The sequence below is a fragment of the Tyto alba genome, unplaced genomic scaffold (genome assembly GCF_018691265.1).
Source record: "Tyto alba isolate M040663 unplaced genomic scaffold, T.alba_DEE_v4.0 Super-Scaffold_42, whole genome shotgun sequence".
Taxonomy (NCBI): Eukaryota; Metazoa; Chordata; class Aves; order Strigiformes; family Tytonidae; genus Tyto; species Tyto alba.
Genome location: NW_024881318.1, coordinates 33,923,448 through 33,938,248, shown reverse-complemented (window position 1 = coordinate 33,938,248; position 14,801 = coordinate 33,923,448). Strand labels below are relative to the sequence as shown.

Below are 14,801 nucleotides of genomic sequence, written 5' to 3'. Positions count from 1 at the left end.
CTAGAGCATAATGCACCAATTTCTTTAGGAGGAGGCTGTGCGGAACCTTATCAAAAGCCTTGGATAAATCCAGGTAGACAATGTCCACTGCTTGCCCCACATCAACCAAGCAGGTGCCTTTGTCATATAAGGTGGTCAGGTTTGTCAAGCATGACTTGCTGTTGGAGAATCTGTGCTGGATTTCCCCAATCATGTGTTTTGTTTGACTTGTGACAGGCCCCAGGAAGATTTGTTCCATAACTTTCCCAGGGACTGAAGTAAGACTGATGGGCCTATAATTTTCTAGATCCTCCTTTAAGTCCTTCTTGTAGGTGGGGGTGACATTAGCCTTTTTCCAGTCTTCTGGGACATCTCATGATCTCCACAACTTTTCAGAGGTTATGGAGGGTGGCATCACAATGACATCAGCCAGCTCTCTTAACACCCCTGGGTAGACAACATCAGGGCCCATTGATTCATAGGGGTCAGGCTCCTGTAATAGTTCACATAACAACTCTGCCTTCATTGACAGTGGGCCTGTGTTTGCATCGACCTGGATTTTTGTTCCCAGGGCCTGGGGCTCAATAGTGCTGGTAAAGACAGAGCTGAAGAAAGTGTTGAGAACCAATGCCTTTTCAGCGTTGTTAGTGAATAATTCACCTCTCCTGTTTAACAATGGGCCAATATTTTCCTTCTGTTTCTGCTTGTCATTTACATACCTGAAGAACCCTTTTTGACATCTCTGGCCAATTTAAATTTAAACTGAGCATTTCCTTTCCTAACCATACCTCTGCACACCCTGGCAATGCCCTTGTAGCTCTCAATGGGTATTTGTCCGCTTTTCCAACTCTGTTATGCTTCTCTTTTGGTTTTGAGCAGACTCAGAAGATCACAGTTAAGCCAGAGGGGTCTCTTGCTCTGCCTACTTCCCTTACCTTTAAAGGGGATGAACTGTTTTTGTGCTTCCATGAGTATTTCTGAAAAACTTCCAACACTCACTAACTCCTTTATCCTCCATGGAAGCTTCCCATGGAATCCCTCCCAACTGAGCTCTGAGCGAGCTGAAATTTGCTCTCCTAAAATCTGTTGCTCTGTCAAAAATGCTCAAGAGGCCAGAGATCAAAATATTCTTTATCCTGCACAAACTGTCCCTGTCTTGCAGCATATTTAATAAGGAAATAATCCCAATAGGCAGACTGAATTGAATGTTGTGTGGTTGGTGGTTATATCTCCCTGCAATAGCTGAGACAGAGACTTGTTACCAGGGGATCTCTGCATGCTGTAAACCTTGAAACAGAACAACGAGTAGTTTCACTGAAATTATTCTTCAGACACCTTAGTGTAGTCACAACTGGTACTTACACGTCTAAACACTCCAGGAACTAGTGGGGAGGTCTCTACCACACTGCCTTAGCAGAGTTTTCAAGCACTCAGGGTATCATGGGCTGAAGATCAGGAGGTTTTCATCCTGGTATGGGTAGGCAGGAGATCTGCACCATGATTAGGCTGGAGAAGCTGCAGCTGTGTCCAACATGATAATGACTTTCCAGAAGTGAATGTGGAGCATGAATGGACCCTGTCTCAGGTCTGTCCTACAGAGGTCACTGCAAACCCACTTCTGAGACAACTGCAATGCTGTTTCACAATGCCATCATGCTAACACTGAATGAAGACATTTTGCCTCGTGCCTGTTTGCACAGTAACAAATAAAATGTCACATATTCTTCATAGACAGATTCCATGTAGTTGCATGAGCAAACATTATGCTTTGACTTAACATCTCTGAGCCAGTGAAAAGAAATAAATCAGGACTCCGGATCATTCTTCTTTTTAAAGGTGGACCCTGAACTCTAAGTTAGAATAAAATTCATACAATCTTGAATTTCTGATCTGCTCCTACCTTAAGCTAATCTGCAGTTTCAAAGATGTCTGTGACATTGTTTCTGTGATTTTTGGTGAAAGATTTTTATTGTTCGGTAACACTTCAGAGTGGTGGAATAAAGTGTTTTAAATTAGAAAAAATGCTAACAGTACCTTTGAAAAACCGGTTTCAACATTTGGATTGAACCTAAGATTGCATTCTAGAAAAAAGTTCTGACAAATATTAGCCCTCACATGGCAGCAATGCAATTATATTTAATATTTGGTTTATTTTTCAGATGACTGTTTAAGTGTTTATCTGCAGTGTTGGAGTGCAGGGGGTGAAGGGAAATATGGTGCTTCTTCTCCCGTGACACTGTTTTAGGAACAGTGTTTCTAAACCACTGAAATAAGCTTTAGGAAAAAAAGCCCAGTTCATGCTTCTGTCTACATCTTACATTAGTCTTTTTAAAATTTATACTAAAGGAGCACATACAGGCTCAAAGCCAAACTAGGGCCCCATGCTGTTTGGTTTAGCATGTTCTTGATTCATGAGCTGAAGAAAAAACCCAATTTTGGTGCTGGTGGGGCTCTGCACCCAGTGCTTGAAAAGACTGTGTGAACTCTGTTTTCTCTTGCATGAGCTCTGGGTTTAGAGCTTCACCACCTCTCAGAGTGACCCTAGTCAAACTCTAGACATGTGGTAAGATATATTCCTGCCTTAAAGAGCCTACAGTACAGACAGACAAATTGAGCCATAGCAATGTGATTTCCCTGTGGGGATGGGAGGCACATAAATCTTGGACACCTGCTCAGGAATATTATAGCTGACTCCTTGGACATTTGTGCTTCCTCCTAGATGTGGCTTTTTTGGATTCTGGCCCTCTAAAACTGCCACAGACCTTAGTCTGGGATGAAATTTTGGCCTTCTGTGATGTAAGGTAAAATGGTGTCAAGGAGCTGAGTCATCCAGTTGATCTGCTTGAGGGAAGGGTTGCCATCCACAGGAACCCTGACAGGCTTGAGCAGCGCGCCCATGAGAACATCATGAAGTTCAACAAGGTCAAGTGCAAGGACCTGCACCTGGATTGGGGCAATCCTCAATATCAGTACAGACCGGGGGATGAATGAATTGAGAGCAGCCCCGCAGATAAGGACCTGGGGACAGAGGTGGATAAAAAATTGGACATGAGCTGGCAATGTGCACTCACAGCCCAGAAAATCAACCATATCCTGGGCTGCATCAAAAGCAGCGTGACCAGCAGGTTGAGAGAGGTAATTCTGCCCCTCTACTCTGCTCTCATGAGACCCCACATGGAGTCCTGTGTTCAGCTCTGGGGCCTGCAGTACAGAAAAGACATGGATCTGTTGGAGTGGGTCCAGAGGAGTGCCACAAAAATGATCAGAGGGATGGAACACCTCTCCTGTGAGGAAAGGTTGAGAGAATTGGGGTTGTTCATCCAGGAGAAGAAAGGGCTCCAGTGGACCTTATTGTGGCCATTCAGTATATAAAGAAACCTTATAACAAAAATGGAAAGAGATGTTTTACCAAGGATTGTAGTGTTAGGAAAGGGGGCAATGGTTTTAAACTGAAAGAAGGTAGATTTAGATTGGACATAAGGAAGAAATTTTTTACTATGAGTGTGATAAGACACTGTTACAGGTTTCCCAGAGAAGTTGTGGATGCCCTATCATTGGAATTGTTCAAGGTCAGGTTTCACGACATGATCTAGTGAAATATGTCCCTACCCATGGGTGCTTTCCAACCAAAACCATGCTATCATTCTATGAATCTAACTAATAAATCCCCTGGTTGTTGATTTGCTTTAGAGTATAGAAAAACCCCAAATGTATAGTGAAATGAAGAATCTCAAGAAAAGATACAATACAACCACTTTATAATAACAAAAGGTGACTCCAGAGTCTTTCCTGATTGAATATCAACCAAAAAGAAAGCCACTGATTTTACACCTGTTATTTGAGCTATTGTTATTTGAGCTATCAGCATCTTCTGTTTTCCATACAGTAAAGCATATATAGTAAGAAGCTAATTAATTTTGGAGTGAAGCTATGTTGTAACAGCTGCTCTGTCCTGATCTGATCATAGGAACACAATAAATCTCCTAATGGTCTTATTATGCCATATAACAGAAATTATCTTAGGAGCTGTGATTACAATATGACAATTGAAGACAGAGGTGGCTGGGTTTTTTTCCCATGCAGTTAGGATTACTAATTTATTAGTTTAATTTGTAATTTTAAAAAGATTCATCACTGAACTTTAATAGTTGGAGAACTTCCAAAATACTTCATTGAAAGCAGAGAGAGAGTAAAATTTAATTCTATTAAGCCGTGAGGTGGTGTGGTCTTTGAAGGTACAGGTTTTCAAGAGCTCCAGTAAGACCTCAGTAAAAAAATGTTATGCCAAGCTCTCAGTAAGTAAGACTCAGTACCTCATTTTCATGTTTGGTTGCCCTTCTTTTACTTTCTTTCCTTCCCAATAATATCAGGGCCTGTAGGACAGTCCTGACTAGGCAAATATATTCCATAGAGTAAGGAACCCAAACCAGCACAAATATACCTGGCAAAGGATAGAGGCTGACTGAAGAGGCATACAGCAGTTTTTGCTCTCCCAGCCATTTTAACACCAAGTTGAGAAGCACCTATGAATGTATTCATGGCACAGCAATGAAAGTTAATGAGCATCTACTTGAGAGGTCAGGTTTTGATTTGTGACAGTACACAAATGCATATGCTCTAAAAAATCATTAGCTTGAGGTAAGCCTTTCAGTTCACCCATGCTTTCTAGTTAGACTGCACTTCTTCCTGTATTTTCCTTCTTTTCTAGCATCTGTACTTTGTGAGTCACAGAAAATTACAGCTGTGATCCAGCTAAACATTTCAAACTTGCCTAATTTTAACTATTTTAAATTTTTTATATTGAAATCCAAACCAATTCAATTACTTCGTGTCTCAGAAACATTTTCCTGTAATAGTAACAGTCAGTGCTGCAAAAAATCCAGAAAAAAAAAAGAGCATATAAGTAGTGCAATGCAAGAAAAATATCTGTAAGCACTGACAGTTGTTAGTGACATGCAATACTGTTTTATTTGAATGGCTATAGGCTTGCCGTAGACATTGATATGATTACTTTTGATTGGATTTTTGAGTTTATATATGTGTGTATGTGTGTACAAACATTTTCTCTAGAGATATGGTACCTCCTCTTGCAAAAATTAGCTTGTGCCAAAGTTTTTAGATGCTAATAGGAAAGAAAAAGGTGACACAATAGTTATTATAGATTACCAGCATTTAATTTTCCTGTTTCTCTGTAGTCAAGTTTTTCCACAATTTATGTATTCCAAAGCTATGCAACATTAGGTGTTGTCAAAATTGTCAGAAAAAAAAGAAACATTTTAGCACATACTACACTTTGCACATAATCCAGCAACAACAGGCAGTCCAAATTCAGTTGCACAAGAAGTAATTTACAGGAGTGTCTGAAAGTCAGGACTCTGTCTTCATTACAGGTGTAACCGGGAACCTAGAAAAGGAAAGGTAGGCGATTTGATTAAGTGTCACAGCACTTCTCTGGAGAGCTTGGAAGATTTTTCTGCTAGAGCTAGAAATAAGTAAAAATGCAGCAGGAAGCATTCAAAAGCTGAAGTGTCTAAGACAAATTTTCAAGTTCATTGCATGAGCATTTGGTTTCATGCTGTTGCCTAGAAGTCTTGGGAAGTACTTTCCACCATGGCCTTACAGGATTATAGCCTGAACATAAGTGTAGAAATATGAAAATAGAAACTAAAATAGTGTGATTTAATCTGCAACATTTGCTGTAATGCAAATGTGCTGAACCATAGTCAAACTATAAGCCTTTGGGACTAAAAAATATACAGAATTTTGAGATAATGGGTTTCTAAAAGTTCCTTGTACTTTTGAAACTGTTATGAAAGAAGACACTTGTCTAATTTCAATGCTTTTACAGAAACTGTTTCTGCAATTCTGCAGTGGAGATTACTAAGGTGTTAAATTAAAAATACACGAAATTTACTGATGTCACACCAAATAAGTCATAGCTTGCAAAAACATTTAGGTGCATTTGTGGGGTATTGATCATTTCTGAGACACATAGTAAGAGTGGAGCATGTGACCTGGTTTTATTCTGTTCTGTTTAGGGTCCTTTTAACAAGAATGAAGTAGTATGAAAGGCAATTAGCAACAGACACGTTTTTTGTGTGCAATGTACACTATTACAGTTTAGAATACAAAACTCAAATGGAATTAAATAAATATTGTAGTACTAGATCACCACGGCTGGTTTTATATCAATTTTACAAATGGATAAAAAGAGAGAAGTTGTTACTGTTTCTTTACACAAAATCAAGGCAAGACTCAGGATCTGAGTTTCTAATCCACTATATCCCTGTACTGTAAGATTCTTACACTCATAGACCTAATTAAATGTGAAGATATGTGTATACAGTTATATGAACAGGGCTGGAAATATGAGTGTACTGTTGTGAGAATTAAGACAGGAAAGTTAGTATTTTGACTCTTGGCTAGTACGTAGATATCTTTCTTATTTGTAACATACGTCTAAACACAAACTTCCCAGAACACTATGTGACCAGCCCTATATCTGGACCTTGATTTAACTTCAGTAAAGACTATAGGAGTCTTTAGCTGACCCCAAGTAGGGAAATACTCTGTTACAAAGTATATTCAACTGTGCAGAAGCAGAAGACATAACAGAAACAAATTCTCACAATGAAATACATGATCCTAGGGAAAAGTTAGACTGCCAATCTATCAGAATGAATTGCATGTAAAATTGAACAAAGGAAGAGTAGCATCAAATTATTCACACTGGGTTTGTTTTTGTTTTTTTTTTTTGTTTTTTTTTTTTTTTTTGTTTTTTTTTTTTTTGTTTTTAATTTAAATTGCACATCTTCCCATTATGGACACACAGTAAACAACGAAAATAAGGAGTCAGGGTGATTTTATTAAAGACATGGTAGAAAGTACAAAGTCAAGACACTTTTTACTTAAGTTTTAACATTAATTGGACAAGCCTAAGAAACAATATTTATTTATAGTGAGGATAACCTCTCCCTGCCCCTAAATCACCAAAAATTTTAATTTTACAAGTTTTAAATGTTTCATCTACAAGATTGGATGATACAGTATCACTAATTGTCCTGACCTACATGTGGCACACATCTTCCTCTCCTACTGTATCCAATTACAGGAAAGCTGACCAGTCATCTCAAATCAGTTTACTGAATTGACAGCCCATTCTTGTTGTCCTTTCTATGGCTTGAGACAAAATCCATGCTACATGGGTACAGTCAGACTAGACATATCTTAGACAGTGTGAAAGGAGCACAGAACATTCTGCTGCTGTCAGCAGGCAGACTTCTGAAGGTCTGGGGCTGCCACCAACAGTCAGTGTGCCTATTCCCAAAGATGACATAGAATTCAGAAAAGGATTTGGCAGAGGCATGTCCATGAAGCTACTGTTGTTTCATGTATAGTATTGCCATGGGAAGCCCATTACCTGGAAATAGGCAACAGATCTCTCCATAAATAATCATGCATGTGGGAGTTGCAGGCTAGAGGTTAATCGTTCAACAGCTGATTGATTAAGGACCTACTTTTTTGTGTGTGTTCCACCAGTATTTTCTGAACTTCATCAGTTCCTTGGGTGGAAATCCTAAGATACTATAGTGATGAAAGCTAAATGCATACATTAGGTATCTATTACAGGTTATGAAGTCTAATTCAACATTAAAAATCTGTGTGGAAGTGAGTAGGTACAGAAACAAGCATAGAATAAAAATTGCAGTGGTATGTGCATACCACAGAAGTGATTAATAAAATGCTTACTCTCCCAAACAAGAAAAGTGAGTTTCAACCTTGCACTTATCAGCTGTTCAATCTTAAATTGCTGGGGCCTACAAAAGAAATAATTATTAATATCAGAAGATCTTGCTGTAGGACAAATAAACAGTAGCTCCACTTTATCACAGCATATTCTTCTAAGGTTTCTAGGTGGACTGTGGGAAATTTCCTTCTTTGATTCTTACTTCACCATCAGTTAGCGTCCTACCTATAATGCTATTTCTAGCAGTGTCAGTCATCAGTAGATACTAGGGAATGGAAAGAATGCCAGCTCTTGATACTTAAATATCTTATACTCTCTGAATGGAAATTAGGCGTGTTTGGTTTACTATAATTTGATCCACACCAAACTCAGTTTGACTTCAAATTATATTCAGGCACAAAGACTGAAGTTCTCAGGCAAATGTGGTCCCTCTGTTGTCTTCACCTATTTGTTGATGTACGTGATGTTTGCACCTTGTGACCTGAATCCCAGTGTATGAAATACCTAGTGAAAAGTGCCAGTTAACTATTGATATCTGCCTATAATAGTTAAACTGCATTGACGCTATTAAGTCTTATCCCTGATTAATTTTTTATGAGACTTGGAAAACTAATTCATAGTCACAGAATCATAGAATGGTTTGGGTTGGAAGGGACCTTAAACGTCATCTAGTTCCAACCCCCCTGCCAAGGGCAGAGACACCCTCCACTAGACCAGGTTGCTCAAAGCCCCGTCCAACCTGGCCTTGAACCCTTCCAGGGAGGGGGCAGCCACAGCTTCTCGGGGCAACCTGTGCCTCACCACCCTCACAGGAAATAATTTTTTCCTTATATCTAATCTAAACGCGCCCTCTTTCAGTTTAAAACTGTTACCCCTCCTTATATCACTACCCTCCCCACCTTTCCTGTAGCCCCCTTGAAGTACTGGCAGGCCACTATAAGGTCTCCCCTGAGCCTTCTCTTCTCCAGGCTGAACAACCCAACTCTCTCAGCCTATCCTCCTATGGGAGGTGCTCCAGCCCCCTGATCATCTTCGCGGCCTCCTCTGAACCCACTCAAGCAGGTCCATGTCCATCTTATGTCAGGGGCTCCAGAGCTGGAAACAGTACTCCAGCTGTAATCCCACTCATCAGCCTCAGTTGCAGCTTCTTCAGGGACATCCTAGGAAACCAGAACTCCCCTGGAATTAATTTTCACGTAATGGTTTTAGTTTCTGACCTTAAACAGTTACATGATATCACCACATGTTGTTATACAAAGTGAATGCATTCCCCTGAAACAGTTCTGCACATATATTTGTACCATATATAATTGGTCTACATTTTAGTTAAATGAATCCGGTTTACCAGCACCTGTTCTGTCTGTGTAAGAATACTGGAGAATCAAATTCTGTTTCTTTGAGGAGGTAATATTTATTCCACAGACATCTTTCCCTCCACCTGCCAGCCGACATTTAAAAATGTGAATGGAATGGTCTTTATACATCTCTTCATATCACACTGCGAGGTGAGTTGCTGAAGCTGCAAGGAAAGGAAATGATTTGTTGTAAGGAACTCTAGATGCTGGTAAGAGCTTTGGAAATTTTAGCAATATGCTCTTCATAGTGTTAGTGTATTGCAAAGGGGAGGAGAAATATGTTGCCTTGTCTCCTGTGTAGCAAGTAAAACCCACTACAAAAGTATTAATTATGAAATCTGGATACAGAAATAGGAAACAGAATTACATAGAAATGGTCTGTAGTGCTATCGTGTCATGATGTCAGACAGCTCTCCTTGGTCTCATGTGAGAAGCAGGTAAATGCAACCTGTGACTTGTGATTGGAAAGATGAAGAAAAATGACTTGACCTCAGAACTCATGCCTACAATATCTATTTTGCTCCTCCAGACCTCTGATCTTCAGATACCACCTGTTCTGCTGCACCTTCCTACTAAACAGAAATAGATATCAGCTCTGAGACGCGGGACCACGGATGATGGGCAACAGAGCACCCTTGAAGAGCTCCTTGCCAGGGAGGCCATCTAAGCTGAGATGAGGAGGTGCAAGACCTGATTTTGCAGCTAAACCAGGTGTCTTGGTTTGGGCTGAAATAGAGTTAATATTCCTTTTCAGGGACTAGATGAGTGCTGTGTTTTGGATTTAGCTCTGGGTTTGGTATGAGAAGAATGCTGATAGCACACTGGTGTTTTCAGCTGCTACCAAGACTTCAAGGACTCTCCGAGTCCCCATGTCCTGCCCGTGCGCAAGGGCACAGGGAGCAGGGAGGGAGCACGGCCAGAGCACCAGACCCAAACTGGCCAGTGAAATATTCCATATCATGGAACGTCATGCTCACTATATAGAGGAGGGGTGGTCGGGAAGGGGCGCTCTCTCTCTCTCTTGCTTCCAGGATTGCGATTGTGGGATCTTGGTATCTCGGGGTCGCTGGCCGGGAACAGGATGGGGATTGGTCAGCGGGTGGTGAGCAATTACGCTGTACGTTGCCTGTTTATATATTTCTTTTTTTCTCTATCTTCGTCATTGTTCTCATTTTATTGACATTATTAAACTGTTCCTATCTCAGCCTGCGAGTCTCCCTTCACCCCTTTAATTCCCTCTCCCATTCCCAGGCAGGGAGGGGGAAGGGAGGGTGACCAGCTGTGGTGGTTGGTTGCCGACCAGGCTCAAACCACGATACCAGGAAAACCCAACTGTATGATATTTGATTATATTAATGTCAGTACAAGATGCCTGTTATACATTATATTATTCAAGATGCAATTCAGTGATTACTTTTTTTGTTCTGTTACGTCACTTTAAGTACTGAAAACATTTTTCTCAGTGACACAGTAACTATGAAAACAGAATAGATATGAAAAGGAAGATCTGAGGAAAAATTAAAAAATTAGACTGAAATGGTTAGCAAGATTTTTTTTTATCAGCTGCCACAAAAACGTCTTGAAAAAGCTTCTGTGTATCTGTTTGTATCTGAGAAGTGAACGTTCATTAGGTTCATTCTAGCCAGTATGTCTGAGTCATCAAGAGGCAAACCCTTCTAGTTCTGTTAATTTTCTCTAAACAAATATCATTGTATTCTAGCTACTCTCTTGGATTCTCTTTATTTTCAAAGGTGATCTTGAACTCCAGTTAAACTGACTACCACCATTTCCAAGGTATTAGAATCCAAAACATTTTTTAAGTCTTGCTACATAAATGCAACAAAATTAATTGTCTTATAATATTTCTACCTAGTTTTCTCTCCTAAGAACTCAATACTGATGCTGGTGGTATACAGGAGCGAGATGAGGAAAACTAAAACCAGGTGTATCCTCAGGTTGTCATGTTCCTTGTTCTCTACTCCCTCTGTTACAATGGCTCTCCTCTGGCCTCTGACGGAAATAATTTGACTCTCCATAAATTATGCTTCACTGCCCAGAGAATCATTCCCTTACTCCAAAAATACCAGTAGACAAAATAAATAATCTCTTCATTCAGTTTCTCTTTCCTCATTCAATGAACTGTTTTCAGACATCTTTAGCCACTCATCATCTCCTTTCAGGGCTCACTCAGAAAAATGGTCTTTTTCTAGGACAAATGAGACAAGGATTTATATAAGCAGGTGTCTTTTCCAGCATGCTTAGTATTAACACTCTTTTGGACAATGAATCCAATGGCATCATGCAACCAGAATCAGGCTAGAAAGAGACAGTAAAAAAAAAAAAAAAAAGTGTACTTCAATTCATTGGGGCTCACAAGTAAATTCTGTGCTTTCACATAGTAAAGGCCCCTTCTTCCATTGTCTGTTCTTTTAATACACTTTTTAAAGTGAGGCACAGCTTAAAAATACTTCTGGTTTAAATACGTTATATCTAGTAATTTTACTAAGAAGTCACTCACTGCCTAAGCATCCATACACTTAGAAACAAAAAGACTGGAAAGCAATGTAACGTTACAAAAAAGCCTGAAGCCTCAACATCTCCATTGTGTTTTCCAGGTGTGTAAAGATCACACAATGTTGTCTTCTTATCAACTTCTCAATCACGTTAATTTGATGAGTGAATGGTTTTAGCTCAGAAGAGCTTATATGGCTGAGGAGATCATGGCTGGCCTTGAGACCAGTGACCTAGGTAGACTATGATGTATCCCCCCTCCTCAACCCTCCACCTAACAGCTCCAGCAGTGCGGCAGGGATACAGGCTCCCCTTAACCTTGGGAGAAGTAATGAGGACAGCCAGGGTGCCACTCTCATTCTTGAAGAACTGGGATTAACACCTTTTCTAATTGCTGGGCTGAGCCTGCTGCACTCCTCCAGAGCCCACACATGCAGGTGGGCTTCCCTGCTTGGAGTCTTCTCTGCAGACAGGGTGCCCCACCACAAGGTCTGCATGCTCATGACCATTACAGTAATAGGACAGTTTAGTTTAATGCACTCTGAGCCTGGCTTTCCAGTTGTTTATCATTACCTCATCTGCGCTCTCAATTTCCCAGTTACAGCAGAGCAGAATAAAACTGACCCAAACTGAAACAACTAACATGTTTCCATTACTTGACCATGCCCTCCATGTGCGGGAGACTCCACCTGAGCAATGGGTACTGTTCGTGGCACACACACACCTCTAGGCTCCAACTGTTTCTGCAAGAGGCAGAATATCAGCCTGGGGGCTAAATATCCCCAGCCTTTCTGGGTGAGGGGACGGAGACAGCCGATCTGCCTGAATATTTTTCTTCCAACTCTTCTTTATCCCATTTCTAGTCCTCTGGTATTTGCAAGCAGGATCCCCACCTTGTGAAAGAAAAGAGCTCTTGCCTTCATACCACATTTCTAAGATGGGCACAGGAAAGTGCCACCAGGCATCAAGCCCCTTCATGCTCTTTCCCACCCCTACGGTACCGGTCCCTCTTGCCGCAGCCCTACCGGCTCCTCTGCCCTACCACTGAGCTTCCCGGACACCCCGCAGACAGGTCCCATGCAGGCCCCCTTACAGCCCCCTTCACCCTCCGTACAATCCCCCATGCAGCCCCCAGGCTCCCCTCCAGCTAGCCGGCAGCCCTTGGAGAGCTCCTGAACGTTCCCCTTCCAGCCCCCGTGTATCTCCGAGACCCGCTCCCGCACCCCCCACCCCGCTCCCGCCCCGCTCCTACGGGGTCCCCAGTGCAACCACCTCCCGGCTCCGGGGGAATCCCCCAGTCCCCCCAACCCCAATCTCCAGCATCTGTGCGCCCCCCTGCCCCCAGCTTCCTCCCAGGCACCTCCCAGCCCCTACAGAACCTCAGCACCAAGCCCCCCTCCACCGCCTGCGCAATCCCCAGTCCCCCCAGCTTCCCCAGAGCCTTCCCCCTCACGCAGGCCCGCCCCAGCCCCACAGAGCAAGGCAGCCCGGCGGGGCCCGCCGGCGGCGGGGCCGGGGTAACCCGGCAGTGGCAGGGGTTAACGGCGGGGCCAGCGGGCACATGACGGCGGCGGGGCACGGCCCGGCGCTGCGCGGCGCGGAGCGGCCCGGGGGGGACCCGGCAGGGCTCTGCGCGGAGCTGCGGGCTGCCGGCGGCGGGGGGACGCGGGGGGGGTGAGTGTCGTGGGGCGTCTGTGGAAGCTCCGCGCCCCGGCCCGGCTGCCCTGCGGAGAGGCGGGGGGGTGAGGCGAGTCCCGGCCCCTCCGCTCCCGTGAGCTGCCCGGTGCACCCCGCCGGCGGCTCGGGCGGGGATAGGGCGAGTCGGCGGCTCCCGGCCTCCGTGCCAGAGCCGGCGGAAGGGTGGGGGGATTGGGGGAGGCGGGAGGAAAAAGCAAAACAAACCCTCTTGTGGTGAAGTTACTTCGCAGTTACTCACCTCGCCGACAAGCCTGCCGCGGAGATGAGGACGCAGCGCTGTCTGGGAGGACGGGGCAGACACCCGTCCGGGAGATTTGTCATCCCGCTGATGAATAAGCGGAGATAGGTACCCGCAGGGGAGGAGAGCCTACCCCGCCGGCTGCTCCTCCGGCGGCGGGAGCACGGCGGGTCAGCGCGGAGCAGCGCGGAGGGCAGCGCAGGCGGGGTGAGCAGCGCGGAGGGCGGCGCGGGGGACGGAGGGGAGGACAGGGCGGCGGGCAGTTTGGGCAGCGCGGGCGGAGGGCCCGGGGGGGGCCGGGGGTGCGGCCAGAGCGATGCGCACCCCGCGGAGGCCCATGGCCCGGAGGCGGAGTGGTGTATTGCCCGGTGCTTGCCGTCATCCAGGCAGCGTCCCAGCGCTCAAAAAAACAGACGTGTCGTGCCCACTGAAATGACATCTCTGCCTCATCTGCGGGCCTGTGTGTTGCCGGTAACTCCAGCCTCTTAAATTTAACAGACTTGAAAGTCATGGCTTTCAGCTGTGCCCTCCTCTCCTGAGACCCTAGTTAGCTTTTGGCCCTGGCTAAGCCGCTAGTGCTTTAGCTGCCAGGTCCGCGGGATGAGCCGTGGGTGCGATAAGGGTGGTGGTAGGTATCTCCTGGGCCATCTGCCCCGCAGTCTGTGGTGGTTGCCCTCACCGCCCCACAAGTGGTGGTCACAGTGAGGGCTCCAGGGCAGGGCTGGTGCCTGTGGCCCCGTTCCTCTGCCTCTGCATTGCCACTGGCTTGCATGAGGACACTGGTGGTGGTTTCCCATGCCCGGCTTGCGCTGAAGCTCTCACCATTGCTGACACTGCAGCGTTAGCGGTTGTGGCTGCACTCCTGGAAAGTCCACAGGCATTATAGGCAAAGCTAGCAGGGCAACAGTGTGGGCAAAACATGCACAAGTCAGGGTTTGCAGGAGCCCTTGGTTACTGGGTAAGGATGCTGCAGCTATTGACAGCATGTCAGAAAGCATGCCTCTGACTGGTTCTCCGTACTGCCAGATTTGTATTGGGTTTTTCAAGCAGCTTGTCTGAAGTTTGTAGCTAGCCCTGGCGATAATAACGTTACTCATGGAAAGCTCATGCTATTCTGTTACAGCAACCCCTTGCAGTAGCACAGCTCTGACACTTAAGGACCTAATAGAGAAAAAACTGGGGAGATCTTAATTATCATAGTAGAAACCTGAGAAGATTTTTCTGGCAGAATGGTAAAAATGCTTGGTCCCAACTACACTTGGATATATGTTAA

At 44.2% G+C, this 14,801-nt stretch overlaps 1 protein-coding gene and 1 long non-coding RNA gene across 2 annotated transcripts in view; one reads left to right on the top strand and one right to left on the bottom strand.

Moving 5' to 3' along the window:
* Positions 1–5,131: 5,131 nt before the first annotated feature.
* On the bottom strand, positions 5,132–13,604 carry LOC122154657. The gene is made up of 2 exons (XR_006166707.1): positions 13,529–13,604; positions 5,132–5,383 (listed from the first exon to the last, which is right to left on the bottom strand). It is a non-coding gene; the product is annotated as an uncharacterized LOC122154657 (long non-coding RNA).
* Positions 13,605–13,653: 49 nt separating this feature from the next.
* GLIS3 (GLIS family zinc finger 3) overlaps positions 13,654–14,801 on the top strand; it is a 183,882-nt gene continuing 182,734 nt past the window's right edge. Inside the window, exon 1 of the mRNA XM_032989626.2 lies at positions 13,654–13,735. The gene's annotated coding sequence lies outside the window, so the exon portion shown is untranslated. The remainder of the gene's footprint in view (positions 13,736–14,801) is intronic.